Below are 25871 nucleotides of genomic sequence, written 5' to 3'. Positions count from 1 at the left end.
GAGAACTGGTGCGAAATCGCTTTCATCACCAGAAGAGATAGTCAGCACATCAGATCTGTATGATAAAGGCAATGGTTTTTCACAAACAGGATTAGCTTCACCCTCATTCTGTGCTGATTTTTTTTCTTCTGACAATGTAATCAGTGATTAAACTTTACGATGACGATCTTACTAATTTTTTATACAGCTCGCGATATCCAGACATACAATTCTTCAGCTCACGCTGCAATTTAAAGGCTAGTTCAGAATTTGTGTCATTAACAAGAAAGTGATTTTCCAATTTATTGCACAGTTCAGGACCTTCTTGAATTATATTTGCAGTGAAGGGGACATTTTTTTCTTCTGCTTCACTATCATTTTTCTGGATCTTCAACGATATCTAAAGCTAATCGATATCCAATAATATCATTGTCACTTAAGGCATTATCCACAAGCAATTCGTCTATATCATTCTTACTAAATGTATCAAAATCTTCTCCACCAATTTTATGTGCCAAACTAATGATTTCAGCTGATAATGTAGATGTTTGAATGGTTGTACTGTTTGCAGCACATCCAGGCCAAGTTGCTTTCCAGCAGGCATTTAAAGTTTGTAGTCTTATTTCAGCGATAGCAGATGCAACATGATTTAAGCAGTCCAAAATAGAAAATTTTTTCCAAATGTCAGTTACTGTTAATGCTACATTTTCTAGTTTAACCAGTATAAATTGAAAAATGTGCTTAACGTAATATTTTTTTAAAAGTAGCATTATGCCTTGCTCTAATGGCTGAATAATGCTTGTATTGAGAAGTACAACACTACTTGCACATTGGGATGTTCTAAATGCGGATGACTTGGTGCATTGTCAACAATTAATAAAACTTTAAAATCGAGAGCTTTTTGCTTTATATATGTTTTCACTTCTGGTACAAAGCAATTATTGAACTATTCAGTAAATGCAGCAGTTGTTACCCAGGCCTTTGTATTAGCCATCCACTGTACTGGTAGCTGTTTTAGATCTTTGCCTTTCAGAGCACGTGGTCTTAGAGATCGATTTACTAGGAGGGGTTTGAACATTTGATTTCCTGATGCATTGCTACAAATGTTACTCGATCTTGCTTTAAACCCACTTGCTTTTTTCTCAGCCTTTGCGATGTAAGTTCAACTAGGCATTTTCTTCCAAAACGGTTCTGTTTCGTCATCGTAAAACACTTGATCAGGACAATATCCACCATCTTCAATAATTTTGGCTAACTTCTCTTGAAAAAATTAGGCTGCTTCTTTTCTTCATCTGCTTCTGCAACCTCGCTTGTAATCTTCACATTATGGAGTTCATTCCTTTTTTAAAAACCAGGTTAACCATCCTTTGCTGGACAAAAATTCTTTATCAGCCTGGGAAGCGGAAGTAGACGGTTTTAATTGCTTCATCTGTTCATAAAACCAAAGAGCTTTTTGTTTAATTAAATAACCACTTATAAGAATTTTTCTTTGAGTTAATTCTTCAATCCAAATTACAAGTGCTTGTTCCGTTTTTTCTAATAAAGCATCTCTTGAGTATGATGATAATTTGGCACTTAATTTTGTGCCAGAAATGACAGATTTTCTTAATCGTGAGTTCATTCTTTTTAATTGCTCTTATAGTAGATTTGCCTAAATTAAAATGTTTACCAATTGCCATACATTCCTCTCCTTTTGCTAAGCGATCTAAAATTGCAGTTTTTATTTCCAAAGAAATTGCTTTTCTTTGATGCTTTTTTTCTCCATTGGATCAAATTAAATCTTTAAAATGACAATTAGCAAAATTTAGACTTTCGATAATAAAAAGACAAACACTTACTCACATGCAAAATTAAACTTCACAAACACTCACTGCACTCACTGCTTACACATTATACTGTTACGCCAGAATGTGCTGCAACACGCTGTTCATTATGTACAACGGCGATGAACGAATTTGTCAACAACATGCGAAATCACGTGCTTTATAGGTAAAATTTTCCAATTGTTATACAAGCAAAATAGTTACCACTTTAAAAACTACAGTGATCATAAAAGAGAAGTTAATTTTAATTGATTACCCCAGGGTTTCCCAAACTGTGTTCCTCGGATGGTGAATAAGTGTTCCGCGAGAATTTCTCCTGGAATTTGTCATTTTAGTTTTCTAAGCATTTTTCATGAATAAATCTGTTATAGTGGAAATATTCTGAGGAGAATGATATTTGTGAATATGTCAAAAAGTTCAGACCCAAAATGTCTAAATAACATCTGTGTAGCAAATGTTAGTGACCAAGCCGTGTATTTTTAAACATGGAAGTATCATGAATTATCGTTAATTTTCACATTGAAAACTTTCAACATTTGGGAAAGGGAATACCACTGTTTATGATGGGTCATAAAAATTCCCTGCAAGCTGATTACAACAATGTGTGGCGTATCCTCTGTTCTGAAAACTGAACGAAATAACATCTGTTTTGCAAATGTTAGTGACTAATCAACAAGGAGGTATAAAGAAAATTTTTCCACTGAAGTTGAAGATCAAGGTAGTCTGTATCTGGTTCTCAGATCTAGTAATACTGAATACTTTCTTCACAAGTTCATATTGTAGGGCGAAGGTGCTTGTTTCGAAACTGTAGTGCCGTGATTTTTTAAAAAGTAATAGGCCTATAGATTTAAATTTTAATATGAATAAGAGACAAGGGACTTTGTTTAATTTTGGTGTTAAGAAATCTCTTATGGAAGGTGTTTGTGATGCAACAGATAGTGATTCATCCACTTCCAGCCTACAAAACAATCTCCAGGATGTACAAAAGGAGAGGGAAACTATCAGCACAGGAGAAAAAGTCTCCATTCGCTGGTAAGTGCTTATAATAATATTATAAATTTTTGGTGATGAGAATGGGATATGTCAATGAAAATCAGCACAAATTAATTTAATGATGTTCATATTTAATTGATGTTAAATTACATTGCAAAATAACCAAGGTGTTCCATGAAAATTTCACGATTTGTGAAGTGTTCTGTCGTAGGAAAAGTTGGGAAACGCTGGATTACCCTATTATCTGAATGGATTCTCCTTCTGTTGACATGTGCAGAAGTGTCGAAAGGTCTCGAATCTGTGAGTGTACTATATCGCATAACTTCAAATCCACATAAAAAAGATCTGCATAAAAAGAGACCCGAGTGCGCATATATATATATGTATATGTGTGTATATTGTTACAAGGTTAGACAACGTAATCTAAAATATACCCCATGTAGTTTTGCTTTTTTTCCCCTCCATCTGACCTGGTTGGTTGAGTGGATAGAGCACTTGTACTATCCAAGCAGTAAGCCATGAGTTCAAATCAGACAGTAGTAGATGAATTTCATCTACAACTGTCTGAATTTGTCATCTACAACTAATGAATTTCTTTGGGTGGTAGATGAATTCATCACTTGTGAAACCACCCTACTTATTGAATGTCTGAAGTAGCATGAAAAAGTTCCATGTGTTTGGTTTTTAGAGCAGATTATATAGTCCCCAACCTCACATTACTAATGTATAATAGGTTTACAACCTTTTGTTGTAGTCACTTAAAAATATGTGAATAACATACAGTGCAACTCTAAATGAATCAAACAATTGTAGCTGCACTTGTTGTTTATTGATTATAGAAATTTAATATTCTTGCCATTTTCAGTGTAGAAAGAAGAAGAAATGCAAAACAGCATGTGTGAGTTTTATTGGTAATGTTGTCATGTCATCACATGCTACTTTAAAATATGGATTTTTGTGTAATGTTATATGAATTACGTGATTTGGCGCTTCACTTAATTCGATTTGCTGTGGTTTATTTGTTGATATGTAGTTGGATATTGGTAGTTTATATTATGGCTATAGGGAAGGGTTTTGGGAATGTGACATGAGCTACCATTTTGATTTGGCATTCCTGGCTTTTTTGAGTGTAATTGCCAGCTATACCAAACATTTGGAAATTGAGGGGAGGGAATGTTAGAGTGCTGCTTACATTCTTATTTATTGAATATGATATTACTCTGGTTGCTAAAATCTATGCTTTAACATTTTTGACAATGCCAAAATTTTATATATTTTTTAAGGATGCTCATGCTCTTTTTTGGCTTTGATATATTTCAGTGATTTGGTTCATGTATTAGATTAAGGCTAAGGATATTGTCTGTTTAAGAAACATTGTCTTAGGACCTGTAGTTCATGTTGTTAGTCAGTGCTTAAAGGTTTAGAATTTATAGGTATTGTGTTGCTGTGGGTTATTTGTTGATGTGTCATTAAATATTAGCAATTTATACTATGGCTATGTGGGGAAAGATTTTTGGGATGCATGAGCTATCGTTTCGGTATGGCATTCCTGACCTTTTTTTAGTGTAATTTTGCTTATTTCTTATTTATAGAATATGTTCTAGCTCTAGTTGCCTAAATCTATGCTTTAACTTAGTTTATGAAAAATATGAATTGAGTTCACTTATGAAAAATACATTTCTCTGACATTTAATTTCTTTAACACTGAACAAGAGTTTTTGCTATCTTGAGGTTTCTGCTTGGTCTCTGAAGAGAACCAGCCAGTTCGAAACCGTTGTCAGGCCAGTGAGACCTTAAAAAAAAAATGCACTAATAAAAGGTAAACATATGGCACTTGGATAGCAATTGTGTTCTTTTAAATAGTGCAAGCTAAGGCAGCTCCGATGCCAAGGATTGTATTTTCATAAGCTCTCAGGTCAAATTTTACCAAGCTTTAATAAGTTTCTATAAACATTTGACTTTGAAATGTTGGATCTTTAATATCCACTTTTCCTATGTAATTTTGCATTGTTGAAACGAAGCTTTATGGCTCTTTCTTTAGTAATATGTTTTAACTATTTTTATTTATTTATTTATTTATTTATTTTGACCATGCCAAAATTGTATATATTTTTTAAGGGTGATCATGATTTTTTTTTCTGGCTTTGTAGTATTTTAGTGATTTTGTTCATATAGTAGATTAAGGCTAAGGATATTGTCTGTTTAAGAAACGTTGTCTTAAGACCTTTAGTTCACATTTTTGGTTGGTGCTTAAGGTTAAGAATTTGTAGATATTATGTGAAGACTATGGCTTTCTTGACAGAAAAGGTGATGCAAAAATTGAAGTGTAAGTAGATATGGACACATACATTTCTTCATTTATGTGTAGACCATTGGCAGTTACTGAATGTATCTAGTTAGAGTTCATGTTGTATAGTGAAGATTCAGTAGGAATTTGGAGTATTTATGGTATTGGCATTACTAAAGTAAAAGATGTTGATATTTTAAGAAAGAATGTCGGTTAATTTTATAAATACAGCTAAGAACTGATCTCTTCTTGATTCAGAAATGAACATAATCCTTCATTTGACTTTCTAAACCAAACCCTCACCCTTATAAGTGACAACAAAAGTCAACCATAAAGTAGAAAATGAAGATAACTAACTGCACTTCAGCTCTTACCCCTCCCACCCATTATCTTCACAACATACCTAAATGCAAACAAATTCTCAAGCTAATGCACTGATTTACTGTAGATCCTAATGCAATCTTGTCCTGAAAAGGCCGTAACTTTTGTCTTAATTTGTCACATAAACTAAATTGCCAAAATACATGTAAACTCTTTGACATCAGGCAAATCTTTCTCCTATTCCACAAATCAACCTCATTATATTTCTTCACTGATATTTCAGCAGAAAGACATCAGAAAAATATTCAATAGTCTTATGCTTTGGATTGTACACATCCTGTATTTTCTTTACCAGCTGTTACTCATCTGACATCTATTCAACAGCATGGAAGCAAGCTTTTAACTTGTTCTTAAAAAGGGAGATAAAAGTTAGCCATCAACAACTAGCTTCTTAACTACCAAGAGACAAGATTCCACAAGCTCTCTTGGTTATTTAGTGACCACCAATATACATTCCACTATTCTTGTTCTACAATAGACCTTCTTACTATCATTACCCACCTTTGTACACAGGCCATGGAAATATTTGGAAATTGTCATGTGGTTGCCCTTGGTTACCCTTGCATGTAATTTCAGTCGAGCATCATGGCCTTCTTTCTGAGTTGTCATCTAGAGCCCCAAGCCTTCATGAATGGTAGATGGTTCCCTCTTATCTGACTTTTCCATCGATACAAGTACTCCAATACTCTGTTCTTTACCTAAACTCTTTCTCCTAATATATCAGAGATGCATATCAATTATACCAATCCTATTCATAGCTTTTCTGATGATAGTACACTCCATTCCTTTTTGTTATTCACAAAATCTTGTAATAATCAGGTGACTCAAGCTTCAATGGCCAGTGCTCTAAACACCAATCTTCTAGCCATTCTCCAATGGGACAAAGATAATTTAGTAAATTTTAATGCTATCAAAAAACAGTCTGCTATTTTATTTCCTAAAAAGAAAGACCATGCCTCACTTTTGATAACACTCTGCTCACCAACCAAGATCAGTTTTCTCCTATTCTGGTATAAACACATCATGTCTAGAGCCTCATCAGCCTCCAAAAAAAAAGCATGGCATTCTTTTTTTTTTTCATTCTAAACCTTATGCCTCTTTCAAAATGTTAGATTATATCCAAAAGGCTATTTGCTTTCTTCTGAGTACAAACTGAGCATCTATAGGAAAGGGATTTACTGATTTCTATCTCTTTCCCTTAGATGCTCTGTTCCAGCATTGTTTTTTCTATAGGAATTTTCATTGGTGCCAAACTTGCTCCTGTATTCCTTTGCTCCCCTCTAATTATGTAAAAATGGACTAACCAGACCAACTTCTTATTCTCTTCCTTCATTTCACATACCCCTGTCCTCTGGAAACAGAGTTGTTGTAAGTTTTTCCACTTGGTTATACTATAAATTAAAGATACCAAGAAATTATATTCTTGGTTTAATCCTTTATCCAAGTGTAAGCAAACAAAGTTTGCACCTGAAGTAATTTCAGGACTGGGCAACTTGTATATAGAAGCTAATGACTTCACATCAATTGCCTTAGTATCCCAGAATACAAATTACATATTCTTATGGACATGTATAATACTATGCATTATGGGAAGGGTCATTACCCAGACCGGTTTTGACGTTTATTGCGGTCTCATCAGAGGTGTGATACATTTTGGCTACTCGTATATGGAAATATGACTTCTGCATTACTTCAACCTTGGTATCACTTCTGCGTCTGGCCTATTATGCATGTCCATAAGAATATGTGCTTTGCATTATGGGATACTAAGGCAAGTGATGTTAAATTCATTAGCTTCTATATGAGTTGCCCAGTCCTGAAATTACTTCAGGTGCAAACTTTGTTTGTTTACACTTGGATAAAGGATTAAACCAAGAATATAATTTCATCATCAAATTCCTGACATGTACCCTCAAGGGGTGTACAGGATATGATAGCACTACATGGAAAATTTACATCATTACTAACTTCCTATCTACAATTTTCCTCCAAATCAGTCTGTTACTTGTCAAGACTCCAATTATCAGATCTTATATATCTATCATCTATGGCACTTTGTATCATATCAATCCACCTATAACTTGGTATTTCTCTGGGTCGTTTTCCTGCCAACCTCGCAGAGAACACTTGTTTTGCTTATCTTTCCTCGCCCATTCTGTTTAAGTGACCATATCACCTAAGATTAGCTCTGCTAATGCATTCCTGGATGCTGACAATGTCAAGTTCTTTCCTAATATCCTCGTTTTTAATACGATATTGCCATTGATGTGAAGTGAACAGATGATGCCATCTGTTCACGCCTCTAATCTTTCTCAGGACTCTCATATCTGCGGTCTCTAGTCTTTGGTCCAGTGTTTTACTTCTCACCAAGCTCTCAGATCCATAAGTTAAAACTGGTCTGAACACTGTCTTGTATACAGCTAACTTAGTGTCCCAACTAATTTCTCTCTTATTCCATATGAATTTATTCAATTGACTTCCTACCATACCAGCTTTGTTGATTCTGTTGTCCATATTTAGTTTACCATCTTTACAAAAAATCGTGCCTAAGTAGCTGAAATGCTTTACTTGTTCCACCGGTTCACCATTCAAAACACAGTTGACATTTTCAATGATTCTACCTATTTTCATTGTCTTTGTCTGACCTTCATACCATATCTATTACAACAGTTATTCAGTTTAGTCAGAGTTGCAAACTTGTAGCGGATTTATTTAGAAGTATAACATCGTCTGCATAAAGCAAGGAGCTGACATTAACATCTCCAATTCTGATATCATGTTTAATACCACTTTCCTTTATATGTGATCCATATAGATAATGAATAACAGAGGGGATAATGTACATCCTTGTCTCACACCAGATTTAACATTAAACGATCTTCCTGTACTTATTTCAATTCTAACTGCTGACTTGCAACTCAAATAAAGAATAAGTATTGCTTGATATAATGCCCCATTGACACCATATAACTGTAGCATATTGAATAGCTTCTCTCTTGGCACCTTGTCATATGCCTTTTCCAGGTCGACAAAACTTAAATACAGATCTTTGTTATATTCCCATGCTTTCTCGACTATTTGTTGTAAAGTGCAGATCTGATCCTGACAGCCTCTATTTGGCCTGAATCCAGCTTGTTCTTCACCAAGCTTTTCTTCCACAATTCTTCTCAACCGTTTCTAAAGTATACTGGCATAAATCTTGCTCGGAACACTCAATAGGGAAATACCTCTGTAATTCTCACATTCAGTTTCATTTCCCTTTTTATATATAGGTACTATGAGAGCTCTACTCCAATCATCATTAAGAATTCATTCCTCTATCCAGGCCTTCTGAACTATGCAATGCAGCCACTATAAAACCTTTATACCACCATACTTCAGCATTTCTGGTCGAATATCATCTACTCCTGCTGCTTTCCACATTTCAAGCCTTTGATGACTTTTTCTACTTTAAGTATGGATATGTATGCTTGTTGAGTGTTTTTTTACCACTGTGCTATCAATGCTTGTTTCATTTAGCAATTTTTTGAACAAATTACTCCATACTTCAAGGATATCTTTTTCTGCCGTTTTCATGTCACCTGTATCATCTCTAACTCCTTTTACAACACTTTTTCCTCCATTTCTAAGCTTCTTCAACAACCTGCAGAATATCTTACCACCTTCTTGATATTTATTTTCTATTATTTAAAATAAGGGGATATTAAATCCCACATTGTTTTAAAACCGAATAAGAAACTCGAAGATTGGTATCAGAGTTCCATGCCAAATATAGTATAAACTATAAAAGTTTATACTATATTCGTTTATACTATATACCTGTTTATCTACGTTTATACTATATACCCCTTATTTTAAATAATGTTCATATCGCCGAAATGAAGCCTAATGATTCTTTATATTTATTTTCTATGTTCTTGCTAAAGTCCTCCCATGACTTTTGTTTAGCTAGTTTTACACAGTGTTTAGCTTTCTTACATTTTTCTCTGCATTCTCTAAGAGCACAAGCTGACTTATTTGCCAGGAACTTTTGATATGCTGTCTTCTTTAACTTCCTGTGTCCACCATGCAGTTCTGATTTTTCTATCCTTGCAGACAACCTCACCACATGCCTCTCTGGCTGAATCAGTCAAGGTTTCTTCAAGGTTTGCCACTGAATCTCCAAGGTTTGGTTCTTGTTCTCAAACTCTTTATTTTTTCTTCAATAATCTTTGTGTATTTTAGTCTACAGTTTACATCTGAGAGCTGCTCAACTTTTATTCACTTTAAAACTTTTTTACATGTCATTTCTTACATTACAAATCCTGGTGTCCTGCACTGGGGAAAAAACATCATTATCAACAATAACATAGTCAATGAGACTTTTCTTATTCCTTGCCTCTTCTCTCCATGTGAATTTGTGCACATTTTTATGTTGGAACATGGTGTTAGTAATAACCAGTCTCTGTACTGAACAGAAATTCAACATGTATTTTCCATTATTAATAGCTTTTCTCCAAATTTTCCCAAAATATTTTTGTATGTCTGACAGTCATTTCCTACTCTGCTATTTAGATCCCCAACAAGGACCAATTTTTCCTTTTTCATTGTGTCAGTAGCTTTCTCTAGAGCCTCAACCACCTCAGTAGAGCCTTCTCTACTAAGGTAAAGATTAACCTTGTATTTAGTGTTGAATACTATGGCTACTCCTTCTTTTCCTTGATTTTCATTGCTTGAATATAACATTTTGTATTTATTGCTTAGAAAGATCTCACCAGTTTTTGTCTTTTTTGTTTCAGTCACCCCTATTATATCGATCTGGTACTTATCTAATTCCTCAGCTAGCTCCATTTCTTTGCCATTGGGGCTTCTTATGTTGATAGTACTGATTTTTCACTCTGGTGATGTTCATTTGGGGTGTGCTTTCAGATTCTTTCCAGTAGCTGACTTTTCGCTGTTCTCCCTGGTTCCCTGGCGAAAACAACGGGGGCTTTGTTTAACCAGCCGACGCCCCATCTGCATGAAATTTTGTCATGTTGTACCATCATTTTATATATTGGTTTAAGCCAATATGAATACAATTTGGTCGGCTAAATCCCAAATTGCCAGCCCATCCCCATTCGTTCAGTATCCAGGTAGATACCCAACAGGGTGTACCACGAGAAGATGAGGATTGGGCATTAAGTCAGAAGCCCTGGTCGGTTCTCCGCTTCCTTTAAAGGCTCTGTGGAAGTCTCCTCTCAGTTATATAGCTTTGACCCTTATCTTTAATTTATAGTATAACCAAGTAGAAAAACTTCCAACATCTATCTCTAATCCAGAGTATTGCAATAATAAGGTGTAACACCTTTTGGCTACTCGTATATGGAAATATGACTTCTGCATTACTTTAAATCACTTCTGAGTCTTTCTCCTACTAGACTTCCAAAAGGTCAAAACTGTTCTGGGTAGTGACTCTTCCCATAATGCATAGCATTATACATCTCCCTAAGGATATGTGCTTGGCATTATGGAACACTAAGGTAAGTGGTGTAAAGTCATTAACTTCTATATACAAGTTGTCCAGTCCTGAAATTTCTTCAGGTGAAAACTTTGTTTGCTTACACTTGGATAAAGGATCCAACCAAGAAACTCCTCAAGAAACAAACAGATTTCTTTCCTCTCTCTTTAATCACTTGTCTCCCCCCACAGCGCCGCTCTGCTATAGGTCTTGAGACCCCATGTGTTGTGCCGATATACAGGAATGGTATAACTCCTTGGAGTTAGAAGACTCATTGTGGAGACCCACACTATTCACACAATACTTATCGTACCTCTCTTTAAACTCATTCACTATCAAGGCACTTACAACTAATTCTGGCAGTCCGTTCCACTCACTCACCACTCTCCAAGCACACCCTCACTAACTACACTCTTATACAGCTTCCAGGGGATGACTTCTAGTTCTCTTCTTATATGTCAAGTATTGAAAATTTTCCTTTGTTTCAATCTTATAGAACCCTTTTAATATTTTTTTAAAATCTTTTTCCCTCTTTTCCACCTATTAACTAAACTTTGCAATCCACTAACACCTTCAACTATCCCGATAAGGAGCATTCCACAGACCTGGCCACAAGCTTTGTCACTTGTCTCTGAATGCTCTCCACCACATCCTGATCTCCAAGAAACTCAAGGGACCAAATATGTGCACAGTAGCTAAGATGCTGTTGAATCATAACCTTATAAAGAAGGATAACGACTATTACTTCACAGTGTGTTTTTAAACATTCAAAAGTAATCCTTTGAACTATTTTATCTGTTTTGCAATATGGCCTCTGAACCTCAACTCTCCATCCACTATTACCCCAAGTCAATAGGCTCATTACTTTCCTACAATCCGGTACTGTCAATGTGATACACGGTATGTAAAATCTTTTTAACCTGAAGTGCATAAACTTACATTTTGTAGCAATAAATTGGCACTACAATGACAATTTATTTAAATCATCCTACAGAATATCTACATCACCTTTATCAACTGTTGTCCTTCCCAGTTTTGCATCGTCAGCAAACAGCTGAAAATCCTGTTTAAATTTTTAATTTTTCCATGTATCATTAACATACAAATTAAAGAGTAGTTACCCTGGTACAGAACCCTGAGGTACTCCACCATATCTACTCTCTGGTGTCTGTCTGTCACCCCCCCCCCAATCCATGCAATACTGCATGGAAAACTATTACATAAGTCAGATCAAATTGGCATGGATAAGAAGCTGGTATTCTGTCAGATGCCTTTTCTGAGTCCAGCAGTATCACGGTGTAACCATTTCTCTTATCTAATTCTGCTGTCATTCTGTTATAAAATGTGACTAAATTACCTACCGTTTACAAAGCCATACTACCCAGCTTAGAATATTGTATTTCTATCCACCCACTGTTAGATTTTGCCTTTGCAAAAGAGGCAGAGACAGTAACCTTATTCCCATCTGCATCAAGCTGAAAAGAAATTTACGTCTGCTAAAGCACTTCGTATATATGACGCACAGAGAAAGCAATACTTAGAGAGCAAATCCAAATAGCCCTCAAAATCAGGCTTCAAAAAATACGAACTATTGAGTTATATAAATCCAGATATTCTACAAGTGCTTAAAAGAATTACTGACAATACAGCCAAATATATCCTAGAAAATAATAAAGAAAAACTTAAGTCAAAATTTCACATTTTGAAACAATGGCGAAATATGGCTCCCAATCATACGAATCCAACCAATCAGGAGATCTCCTCCCCAGTAAACAGCTCCAACAGTGAACAACAAACAAGGAGCGACCAACCACCTACAAGCAAGAACCATGTGATCAACTTATCAAGCCACACTTTAAATAGCGGCCAACTTGCGCTACTTGATAAAGACCTTAACTACGCAATAGCACCTAAAACTGTCAATAAATTGGATTTTATTTACCACATAGAAAGATGTACTAGGTCCCTATCCAATAATATAGCCGATAAAATACAATTAGAAACCAGCAATGTTCTGAACAATAAGAAAATCATACATAACAATCTTACGAAAATGGAACTAGCAGCAATCAAGTCATTGCTAATCAAGACATAATTATAATGAAATCGGATAAAGGCAATGCAACTGTCGTCCTTGATAGGTCAACATCCATCCATCAGATGAATCAACTAGTCTCCGATAACAGCACCTATCAGCTGGTAAACTATAACCCAACAAACAGGATAAAGAATAAAACAGAGAAATTACTTAAGTACGTCACTTCATGGCCATCAGACACGGTTAAAAAAACTTATACCTCATTACGCCTGCTCTCCCAGAATATGGTGTCCCGAAAGTACACAAACAAAATGTGCCGCTTCGGCCAATTGTGGAAGGAATAGATAGCCCTAATTACCACCTAGCCAAAAAATTAGCCTTAACACTCAAGGAGTTGATAGGTCATTCCCCCTCCTACATAAAGAACACACAACACTTTATAAACAAAATTAAAAACATAACACTCGAAAAAAGATGACTTATTAGTCAGTTTTGATGTTTCTGCCCTCTTCACAAATGTCCCACTCAATGACACAATTCTTCTCCTACGGAACAAATTTCTGCCCAGCATTACGGCCCTCTTTGTCCATGTACTATGTTCCATATACTTCGTGTGGCAAAATAAATTTTACCTACAAAAAGAAGGTATGGCCATGGGCTCACCACTATCCCCCCCCCCCCCCCCCAATTGCTAACTTTTATATGGAAACTTTTGAGCAAAGTGCTCTTGATTCCTTCACTTTAAAACCTACAGTGTGGTTTATATATGATGACGATGTGTTCGTTATCTGATCACATGGGTGACAAATGCTAAACACATTCCTTAGCCACCTGAACAAACAACATGAACGCATACAATTTACTGTCAAAATTGAAAATCAGAACTTGCTCTCATTCCTGGATACACTGGTCACACGTCTTCCTTCAGGCAGTCTATCCTTCACGGTCTACCTCAAACCAACACACACTGGCCAATACATAAATGCTAATTCATACTACCACCCATCACAAAAATATAGAGTCATTAACACACTTAAAAATAGAGCTATAACAATCTGCTCTAACCAGCAAGCTCTGAAACAGGAACTAAAAATTATCAGTGACACATTTATAAATAATGGCTATAACAAAAATACTATTAATAAAGTACTTCATAAGACATCATCAAAAAACAATCTAGATTACAGTAAAACCATAGCCATCCCATAGATTAAAGGGTTATTAGAAAAAATCCACAGAATCCTACACCATTATAACCTCAATGTCACCTTTAAACCACCTACAAAACTTAAAAACATATTCAACTCCTCCAAGGATCCACTCCTCCCATTGGCACATTCTGGAGTATATTGCATCCACTGCACCTGTAACTTACCATACATTGGTGAAATAGGACGTACAATCCCTATATGTAAGAAAGAACACATAAGACACATTAAATATAACCATTTTGGTGAAGCAGGCCTCTCAGATCACATTCTCAACACCTTACACCAAATTGATTGGAAAAGTACCTGCTCTTTACACCATACAAAAACCTGGTATGAAAGAAAATTTATCTGCAAAATTCTGATAAACCACCCAGATATCAACAATAATGGTGGCATGAAAATTCCAAGAATCTGGATGGTACACATTCAGCCTACTTAACATTTAATATCCAGCATACTTCAGGACTCGAGGCAACCTTCAGCTAGTATTGGAAACCATTCCATACCAACTGGTTGGAATTTATATGTATAATCATGGTGGTAATATATATATATATATATATAGATGTGTTGCTTCCATGTAATTTTACAACCAATAGATAATATTAATAATAGGACTCTATTGTTGATGTAATGCTTTTTTTTTTTCCACCAGAGGTCAGGCCAATAATTGTTGTAACGGTTGGTCATTAACTTTAGTAAACCATGTAGATTGTAGTGCAGCTTGTTTTTCTGTATATAGTATATATGCTCCAGCAGATGACCTTGATATAAAGGTCAAAACATTGAATGTGGATTTTGGTTTATATTAAACTAACGTTTTACTCAAACACTGTAGTTGTCTCCATAATTTTCCAAAATGTGTTTGCCTTTAACCAACTTTTCCAATGCTTTAACAAAGACTCCTCAGATATTAATTGGTTTGTGTTTACTACTTTGTCTTGGAGTAGCAAGAAAGAAATAGAAATACATCATTACACCTTTATGTAATAGCTTAAGCCTTTTCAAAGATCAGAAACAACCGATGAAAGTTAGATATTAATATAAGGCATTTTAGAGTGATATACAAACACGAGGACAGTATTTAGTTTTGTGTTGCTAATATCTGATACTATATGAAAAGGCTGCAAGACCTGCAGCATGTGAGTTCTGTGTGTATATAGGCAAGAGAGTGAAGAATTCCTTAACTTTTTTTTTTTTTTTTTTTTGAACAGCTGGAAGGAATGAAAGTGGAGGCAAAGAAGTCGGTTCAGCATATTTGGAGCTGGACTGTAAATGGATGTTGGTAAGCAGCAGCTCTTATGGTTTTGGAGGAATGATAGTTGTGAATTCCACAGAGCACTGACCATGAAAATATCTGTAGAAAAGGTATCAAGTAAAACTTGAATGTCTATGAGAGAGAGAGAGATTGAAGCAGATGCGTGTGTTTGAGAGAGGGGGGGGGGTCATTAGTTAACTGGATTGTCCTCGTCTGGACAGCATCAAGCAGTCTTAGAGAGAATTTTGGTGCACCACTTCAAATATGTGAAAATATTGCAATGTTGGGCTTATTTGGGAATTGTATAGAGTTATTGGTGTGAGGTAGTGTCTTTTGACAGCTGCAAAGTCTTTGGTTGAAGAAGGGAAATCTGATCATTTGGATATCTAGGTATTATTGAAAGTTAGGGAAAGGAATGTGATATCTTTCTTGCAAGATATCACATAGGACTGACTTTTGGTGGCATTGAAGTCTACAAGGTTGTCCTTATGCTAATGAAATATTGCTAGAAGACTTGAAGATTTTAATAATTGGGCACTACAAGGTTTGTCAAATGAAAAGGAGGAATGGAACGTACTATCATTTACAAAGTTATGGATAGGATCTTAAGTCTGAGAGAGAGAGAGAGAGAGAGAGAGAAAGATGGTTATTTATATACAGGAGGAAGAGAGTGGGTGAAAGTACAGAGCCCTGTGGTACTCCCACATTGATAGAGAAATCTGAGGAGAGGAAACCATCCACCATAACTAGTAACATGACCAGTGAGAAAGCTGGTAATCCAGTTGCAGAGGGTGTATCCCACACAGACCATAAAATGGCAATTTGCTAAATATGCTCCTGTGCCACACCTGATCAAATGCTTTTTGAAATGTTGAAGGTGACCACATTAGTTTCCACAAATTTTTCAATGACTTCAGTCCAAAGGTGGATGGTGTAGGCTAGAATATTGACTGTGGATCGAGAGCAACAGAATCCATATTGCTTGTCACTAATTAGGTAATGGTCTTCAAGTGGTGCAGAAATGCTGTTGATGACCTTCTCGTTAGTTTTTTTGGGAGGACAGATGTGAGAACATTTGGACATAGCTTGTTTGCTAACTTTTATCACCTTTCTTTGGAATTGACTTGATGTGGGCCTGTTTCCATGCTGTAGGATTGATTGATTGAATAGAATTGAAGAGGTGATATAGGATAGGTGTTAGTTCTAGGGCTCAAGTTTTTAACACATTAGGTGAGATATTTAAAGGTTATTAAGGATTCTTCTGATTTCTTTCTATCAGAAGACTGTGGGTGGCATGGAGGGAGCAGTTCTTCGTAAAGTGTGCATGGAGGAGTGGGAGAACTTTGACTTGCCATCAGTACAAAAATTGAAAGAGAAGAGTGATGTCAGTAAGTCAATCTTGTCTCTGGGTGAAGTTACTATGTACCATTGGGACTTGAGTGGTGAAAACGGGTGGACAAAAGTTGTGACCTTAGCAAGGAACCAAAGCAAACTTTGGCTTGTCATCAGTGCATGAATTGGAAGAGAAGAGTGATGTCAGTAAGTCGACCTTGTCTTTGAGCAAAGTTACTATCTTATTTTATCATCTGGATGTGAGTGGTGGAAACAAGGGTAGACACAAGTTGTGTCCAGTGGTCTTGGCAAGGGACCAGAAGGCTTGATTACCATTAATAATTTAATTACAGATTAAAGGATGTAAATGATAAGGACATTGAATGGCCTTATAAGATCAGCTGAGTGATCTTATAAGGCCATTCAGTTTATAAGAATGTATAAACTTATTATACATTCATATCATGGATGAGTTAAGGATTACATAATCTGGAAACTGTTCTCCAGACTCAAAATGGATCTCTTTTAAGTACATCATGCCTCCAATAATCAGGATAGTGATCTCATACTGGCAGGGAAAAATCACCCACTCATTCCAGTATCAATTCAGTAAATATCTCTCAACAGTTTAAATGTCTCATTCATATCATCCTTTCATCCTCATCTGCTGAACTCTGCAGTTTGTATTTCCTCAGTCTGTTTTCATAAAATTGTTGTCAAGTTATTTTTTGTTTTTGTATTATGTTTGTTATTTGCTTCTTTATCATATCCAACCTTACTTCATTTCCTTCAAATCCCACTCAGCTGATCCAAGCACAGTAATCTAAATGTGGTGTGATCACATCTGGCTAGCACTTTTTACAGTGCAACCACTATTCTTTTATCTTGTCTGATCAATGTAATTCTTAGTATTGCAGCAGTCCTGTGGGTTTCTTTCACTATTTTCATGATATTTTCCTAGACTTCAACTTTCTGTCAGCTATCACTGTAAAGATTCTTGTCTCCTCCTTCTCCGCTTCCTCTAGCACCACCACCACTGGAATATGCCACCTCCCATTGGTGAATTTTAAATTTCAAGACCTCACATTTAATTACATTGAGCCGATATCTCAATTTATTCACCCGCCTTCTCAGCTGATTCAATTCTTCCTTGAAGGGCTACAATATTGGCACTCTTACCAATAACAATTTCAAGTTTTATATCATCTGCAGACAACTGAATATCTTCTTTCAGTCTAGTGACATTATTATTGACATTAAAGGTTAAACAGAGTGCCTATGTAGCGCTGTGGAAATAGTATTTGCATCCATAATACTAAGCCACCCAAAGAAAGACTGTTCTGAGTTTGATCCTAGTTGATGACTAAAGGAACTTTTTTTCTCAGCCTTTCTTTTTTGACTTGTTACTTATTTAGTTGATCTCTGCTATGGGCAAGCAGTTTTTTCTCCCCAAAAATTAGATTTTTCATCCTGTAAACTCAAGAAAAATTTATCATAGGACTCGCACTATTTCAGACATTATTTGTCTCGCAGTATTTGTCTGCTGTACTCTCCTCTTCAGACGCCAATTCTTCCTATCATGGATTTTAGGCTAAGTGATCTGTTCCAGTCTCATGCCATTACTTTCTTGCCCCACACAAATAAATAAAAACTTTCTTGCTCTTCCAATTCTTCTTTTTCCATTTATTTTATGTCCATATAATATTTTTGGCAATGGCACAAGTACTCACTTTAGTGAGTACAGGAGTGGCAAACCTAAGGTACATGATGCTGGACCATGCCACAGATGTAATATACATCTGTTATATTATCTGTAGACTGGTCCATATCTTTCTTTCTTTTTTTCTTGCTTCTTTCCTCCAATGCAGCCAAAAATATCCTAGGAAGAAAATACAGTATGAATAAACCTTGGATTTCCCCAGAAATATTACATCTTTGTGATTAGCAGAAAATATTATGGCCAATTCGCATATTGAGAACAACAATATAAAACAGTATAATTATCTGAACAGACAGATTAAAAAGGAGATAAGTTTGCAAAAATAAATGGTTATCCAAAGAATGCAAAGAAATTGAGGATAATCAGAAGAATAACCACCCAACAGCATACCAAATAATTAAGAAATTAACAAATCCTTTTGTTTGTAAGAACTGGATAATTGATGATGAGGGTGGAACAAATATTACTGATTTGTGAAAAAGTATAAAAGATGGTATGATTATTCAATTAAAGTCTTCAAGTGTGATAGCTTAGGCAACAATATATAGAGGGAATTGTTCTAATAATAACACATAACAGTGATTATCCTATACTTAGAGAAGTAGAAAATTGGGAAAAACAGTAGGAATTGACAAAATTCCAACAGAACTACTTAAAGAATGGGGGGGGGGATCTATTGTTAGTGCACTCCACAAAATTTGCCAGCAGGTGTGGAACACTGAGATCTGGCCAAAAGACTTTATATTGGAGGTTTAATGGATTTTTAACAACACTCAAAAAGAATTGAAATAGAATTTAATACTTCCTATATTTCGTCCTAGTCACTAGGACATCTATGGGGATTACAAAGACAATTAATGTAACATGCACACAAAAACTTACAATACTAGGCCCAACCACATGGGTGACAATAAAGTCCTATCTAGGTGGAGCGCCCTCTAAGGACAGTAGTAGGTGGCCTGGAATGTAAGGTGGGACCTCTGGTGATGACTGTTTCCCAAATCTTCGGAAGCTTAATGCAACCGTATTTGTTAAGATTTGGTTGGTTTCTGAGATCTACTGCTGCTTCTAAGAAAAGTCTCTCTTTCTTGAATTTGCTGTGGTGGAGCATGGTGGTTTTTTCCATGATACTCTGTGGGTGGTGTCCAAAACATGGTCAGCCAAGCCTGAATGGCCATAGTTGTGTTTAACGATGTACGACTTGTGTTCCTCCAGGCGGATGGATGCTGATCTGCCTGTCTGTCCAAAGTACGCAAGCTTTCAGGAACAGGGTACTTTGTAAACTCCAGGCAGAGAGAGAGGAGGGAGCTGATCTTTCGTAGAACGGATAAGGGCAGCCAGTTTGCGGTAAGGCTTATATGCTGTGTGTAGGTTATACTTTTTTAGTATCTTGGCTATTTTTTCCAAAGTGCCACGGATGTAGGGTATGGTGATGGCATTTTTAAATTCTTGTTGACGAGAGGGACGGGGAATGGGGGAGGAATTGATTATTTTTTTGATGCTGTGTTTGCTGTAGCCATTGGAGAGGAAAGTTCTGTGTATGTGGTTAAGCTCAGTAGTGAGGGCGGTTCCACTGGAACAAAGATTGTGGGCTCTCTTGGTAAGGGTTTTAATGATGCCATATTGTTGTGAGGGGTGGTGGTGGGAGAGTTTGTGAATGTATCTGCCTGTGTGTGTGGGTTTTCTGTATACAGTGAAGGCAAGTGTATCATTAGGCAGGCGCGTGACTAAGGTGTCTAGGAAGAGTAAACAATTGTTCTTTTCCTTTTCCATAGTAAACTGGATTCTTGGATGTAGGCTATTGAGATGACCGAGGAAGGAGTCTAACGTGTCTGGGCCATGAGGCCAAATAGAGAACACATCATCTACATATCTTAGCCAGATAGAAGGTTTGAGTGGGGCTGAGTCTATGGCTCGTTTTTCGAAATCTTCCATATAGAAATTGGCAAGGGGGGTGAGGGGGGGAGCCCATGGCGGTTCCCTCTATCTGCTTGTAGATTTTGTTATTCCAAGCGAAATACCCAGAGTTGATGGCGAAGGAAAAGAGATCTAAGATGTCAGAGGGAAAAACGTTTTCTAAGAGAGATAAAGTGTCAGTTAAGGGAATATTCGTAAACAAGGAGAAGATATCAAAGCTTACTAATATGTCTGTATTATTCAAGGTTAAATTTTCTGTGAGGGCTTTAAAGTGGGTCGAGTTTTTTATATAGGAAGCTGAATTTCTGGTGAGGGGGGACAGAGAGTTGGCCAGCTGTTTAGACAGTGTGTAACAAGGTGCATTGCGGGCATCTACTATAGGCCTGAATGGGGAATTAGGTTTGTGGTTAGCAGTCGACCCACTTTAAAGCCCTCACAGAAAATTTAACCTTGAATAATACAGACATATTAGTAAGCTTTGATATATCCTCCTTATCATGGAAGAAAACCACCATGCTCCACCACAGCAAATTCAAGAAAGAGAGACTTAGAAGCAGCAGCAGATCTCAGAAACCAACCAAATCTTAACAAATACGGTTGCATTAAGCTTCCAAAGATTTGGGAAACAGTCATCACCAGAGGTCCCACCTTACATTCCAGGCCACCTACTACTGCCCTTAGAGGGCGCTCCACCTAGATAGGACTTTATTGTCACCCACATGGTTGGGCTTAGTATTGTAAGTTTTTGTGTGCATGTTACATTAATTGTCTTTGTAATCCCTGTGGATGTCCTAGTGACTAGGACGAAATATAGGAAGTATTAAATTCTGTTTTAATTCTTTTTGAGTGTTGTAAAAAATCTATTAAACCTCCAACATAATGTCCTCACAGCACTTAAGCCTCTACACAAGAATGGCCAAAAGACTGGCATACAGTTATCCTTGCTCCCATTCCAAAAAAAAAAAGAAAAAAAAAGGAAATATTAAAACGAGCAATAATTTAAGGACAATTAGCCTCATTAGCCACCTAAGCGAAATATTTTTGGACATATTACTCTCACGTATTGAAGCAAAAATGGAATTCCATTTTTCAGACCTCCAGGCCTTAGAGGATTTAGAAAAAAACAGGAGTACAATTGACCATATATTTATGCTTCATATCATTGGAGAAAAATATGCACAACATAATAAAGCAGTGTATTTAGGAAGCAAAGATGGGATGGAGAGTATAGGATTGGTGTGGAGAGATTGGAGGAAATGAAAGATCTGGGATTGATGGTGGATAAGTACTTGACATTTTGCTAAAATTGTGAGGCCAACACAGCAAATTATGGGAATAATGAAGAGAACACCAACATGTAGAAGTAAGGATGTTATGGTTCCACTGTACAAGGCTTTTATCAGGCTGCATGTGATTAATTACTGCCATCTTTACTGCATGGAAAGATGACCAAATCTGTGAATAGATTTGGTCATCTTCTTTCCAAACAGATGAGTTGTTGGAGAGGGTTCAGAGATGATTGACTAAGTCAATTTCTGGTCTTTGGAAGTGTGTGAGGACAGATTAAGAAAATCCAAGTTGCACAGCCTAGTGGATAGAAGGAAGAGGGAGGACATGATCAAGAGATGTAAATCGAATCGATAAGGGGTAATTACCAGATTAATGTGGATGAGATTTTTCGTAGAATGTCTAGAGACAGGAAAAGAACAAGAGGTCATCCCTGGAAGCTGTTTAAGTAGGGTTGGAGCAATGGGGTGAGGAGTACATTTTTGTATAGGGAGTGGTGGGTGATTGCAATGCATTGCCTGAAAGTGTGGTGAATGCATTTAAGTCAAGGTATGATGAGCTGGGCATGTTAGAGTGTTACCTCCCATAGTGATTCTCTTGACTCCATGGAGGTCTAATGATAATAATAATTGATGGCACTGGTTCTTTTCATTTATCTTGTTTTTCTTTACTTTTCTTATTGTATTCTTTGCTCTACTTCTCCTGAGTCTTTTTTACTATCCTTTCTTTCAGACTACCATCAATGGGTTCCAATGCCCTCCCACCATGTTTGTTGCATGACAAACATGGTGCAAGACTACAAGATCCCTCTTTCTTGGACATCCAGAAGGAGGGATCTTGTAGTCTTGCACTACTTTGGCCTCTGCTTTGGCAAGACGAATAGTTCTGGATGGCCTGGCCAGGATCATTTGACTAGTGGACTTGCCTGCAAACGCCAACAGTGTTGCAGTAAGTCTCTCATCCCATGGTCCAGGATCCAAGGCTTATTGTTGTGGTGGTATAGCGTCCAGGGGGTAGCCCTGCTATTCCACTCCTGAGCACAGTCATTGCACACATGAATGCCCAGTCAGTAGGCATCCATGCGTAGCTCTGTGGTAGGTGGAGAACTCTGGCACCAAACCAGAAACTCCTTGAGCATGAATTAATCATCCTGAAATGCTTGGGGGGGGGGGGGGTCCTAACACAGTCCCAACCAAGTACTGATACCATAGATACAGCATATGGAAACAGAAGTAAGAAACAAAAGATGTATGATGCTTGGAAAGAAGTCAACAGACACCTACATGGGGCAAGTGCATCATGCTATGTAATGAGTCACATGTTTGTAGCTGGTATAAATTGGAGGAATATGATGCTCCCAAGTCAGTGCGACTGTGTTCAGGTGAAATGGCTGCAAGAAGAGAACTGACAGAGTTTGAAAGAAGCATTGTGATAGAATGCCATGTTGTAGACTTATCTGTTTTACAAATTGGACCATTCCAGATCAACAGTTAGTGATACCATACTAAGATGGAAGCACAGGGAGTCAATTGCAAGTACTACCAACTGTGGACAACCCACCATATTCATCGAACATGACCATAGTGTGCTACAAAGGATAATATTAAAAACAGCTACTCATTAATCATTGGCCAATACATTGAATGCAGAGTTTCAGGTATTGACTGGAACATGAATCTGCACAAAAACATTTAGAATCAAGGCTCACAACATGGGTTTCCATGGTAGGACCACAATATGCAAGCCCCATATTATCCAAACTGACAAGCAGCATTCTCTACAGTGGTGCAAAGAGTGCGTACAGGGGGATATGGAAGCTTGGAAAGATGTAATATGGAACGATAAATCATGCTTCACTCTCTACCAAGCAGATGGAAGGTGTAGGCATGGTGGATGTCTGGTGAATGTCTTATCAGAATACATAACCCCAAGTATGAAATTTGGAGTTGGTGGTGTGATCCTACAGAATTGATCATTGTCTCTTTCCTCATAATGCACCATGTCATAAGGCTGCTGTAACTGTGTGGTTTGTGGACATGAACATCACCACAGTTTGGCCTCTGCAGAGCCCTGATCTCAATCTTACTGAACATCTGTGGAACTGGAGTGTCAGGTTAGGTCAAGAGATGTTTGCCTCATAACAGTCCAGGACCTCAATACATGCCTACAGGAAGAATGGTCTAAAATTCCCATTGATCATTATCATATGCTTGTGTAAAGTATGCCCTGTAGGGTTTGCTGCACTCATTGTAGTGAAGGGAGATCCTATATCTTATTAAGGTGGGTGGGTGTAAGTCAGTCCTGAAGAGAAATCTGATCTTGACTGATGCTCTGTATTTTATCAGAAGTAATAGCAGAGAGATGAAATTATACCTATGTTACCAGAAATAAGATGATTGTGTTTTGTTAGCTTTGCAGTTCACTAGATTATCCTTGCCTCAAGGAGAGTAATTTTTTTAAGGCATTGGCTATGGTCAGTATTTGCTCTATTTTTGCTTCCTTATGTGTGCACGAAAAACATTTTGTGTGCAAGTTTCCAGTTTCACACTCAGCTTGTGGGGTAGCCTGTACATGTTCTCCTTTGACATTTAAGCACATTTGTCCAGTCACTCAGATTTAAAGAAATTTGCAGTTCTTTTCTGTGTTAATTTTGACATTGAATTTGAAGATTTAATGCACTAAACTGATAATGTATTATTGCTCATATTAATGTTGCACTTTTTTCATCTAGCTATACCCTGTAATGCGAGCAGTAAATTAATTCACTTAAATCCATGTAGGTACAAAAATCCATCACTATTTGTATGAGTTCAAGTGATTGTATAGAGACATTCAAGAAATTACTAAATAAGTAATACCAAGTAGTATATATCATATAATTCGTTTTATAGTATGTTCAAAATTACTGATTGTAAATTAAAAATTCTGAAAGCAAAAATTTTGTGCACACAGTTACCAGGCATGTACACTACATTTTTAACCAGTATGTCTTGTGTTTACATGCCCACAGCTTAGAAGGGAACATTTGCTGTTATTATCTTGGAGAATGGAATGGTCTATACGGTTTGTCAAGCTAAACGGTTTGAAGACTGTATTCTTCAAATGAAGAAGAGAAATGGAATTTATTGTCATCAGCAAAATCATCTAATAGGATTTTAGGTTAGTGAGAGATGATCATTAGTGTATTTAGGAGGAAGAGTGTTGGTGAAAGGCAGAGCTCTGGAGTACTCCTCTGTAATTAATAGAGAAATCTGAACAGGCAAAACCATCTGTAACATGCAGTGAATAAATTGAGAGGAAACTTTGATCTAGTTGCAAAAGGCAGAAGGCAAACCATAAGATGGTAGCATAGTAAGGAGACCTCCGCCACATCCAGTTAGATGCCCAGGAATGTCAAGGGCAACTGCTTGTCAGAGATCTACTGTGAAGTTTGTGACAAATCCAAATTGGTGATCCCTAATGAATTGATGGATTTCTGGTAGTGAAGAAGTTGGCTGTTTAAAATTTGGGATGAGAAAAAAAAATTAGGTGAAAACTATTTTTAATGATGTAAAAGTTTTATGTAAGTTTTTTTTTTTTTTCACATCAAATTTAAAACAATTATGACAGCTGACCTACTTGTTCTTAGACTGTATCCTCGTATTGCACCAGACTCAAACTGGCACCAATGTAAAAGGTGAGTATTGAACCAAATACTTGCCATTTAAATCAGTACCAGTTTAAGTTGAGTGGTTATTTAAAGAGTGCTTTAAATTCTTCTACTCTACTAAAATGTAAGTTACCAAGATTTGGGAGAGTCTCATCCTCATAAATGGCAAGCAGTAGTGTGCCTCCTCTTCCTCTGTCCACCCCTCATTTATTTTTATTTTATTTTATTTTTTCAAATTTCAGTGCCATTCAAATTAAATTATTTTATTGTATTTTAAAGTTAATTTATTTTAATTTTAGTGTTAACTGTAATCCCATCTTATTTTGTAACTGCCCATATAGTAGCACTCTGGCATGGCACTCAACTCTGTAAAAACCAATAACATTCCTTTGTCTGCACCTTGTGATCATGCTGATCTACTGTGATAGCATGTTAATTTCAGGCCATATTTACATTAATAAAATTATTATTCTTGTGAAGTACACTTCTAATAATAGTTATTCTTAAACAAGTTAGC

At 36.6% G+C, this 25871-nt stretch overlaps 1 protein-coding gene across 4 annotated transcripts in view; it reads left to right on the top strand.

Moving 5' to 3' along the window:
• Sfxn1-3 (Sideroflexin-1-3) overlaps positions 1-25871 on the top strand; it is a 260013-nt gene that overhangs the window by 120960 nt on the left and 113182 nt on the right. The gene's annotated exons all lie outside the window — the stretch shown is intronic.

This window comes from Typopeltis vanoorti, chromosome 5, assembly GCF_054136105.1.
Source record: "Typopeltis vanoorti isolate ZY-2024b chromosome 5, IOZ_Tvanoo_1.0, whole genome shotgun sequence".
In the NCBI taxonomy this organism is placed as follows: Eukaryota; Metazoa; Arthropoda; class Arachnida; order Uropygi; family Thelyphonidae; genus Typopeltis; species Typopeltis vanoorti.
This window is presented reverse-complemented; position numbering and strand designations above follow the sequence as displayed.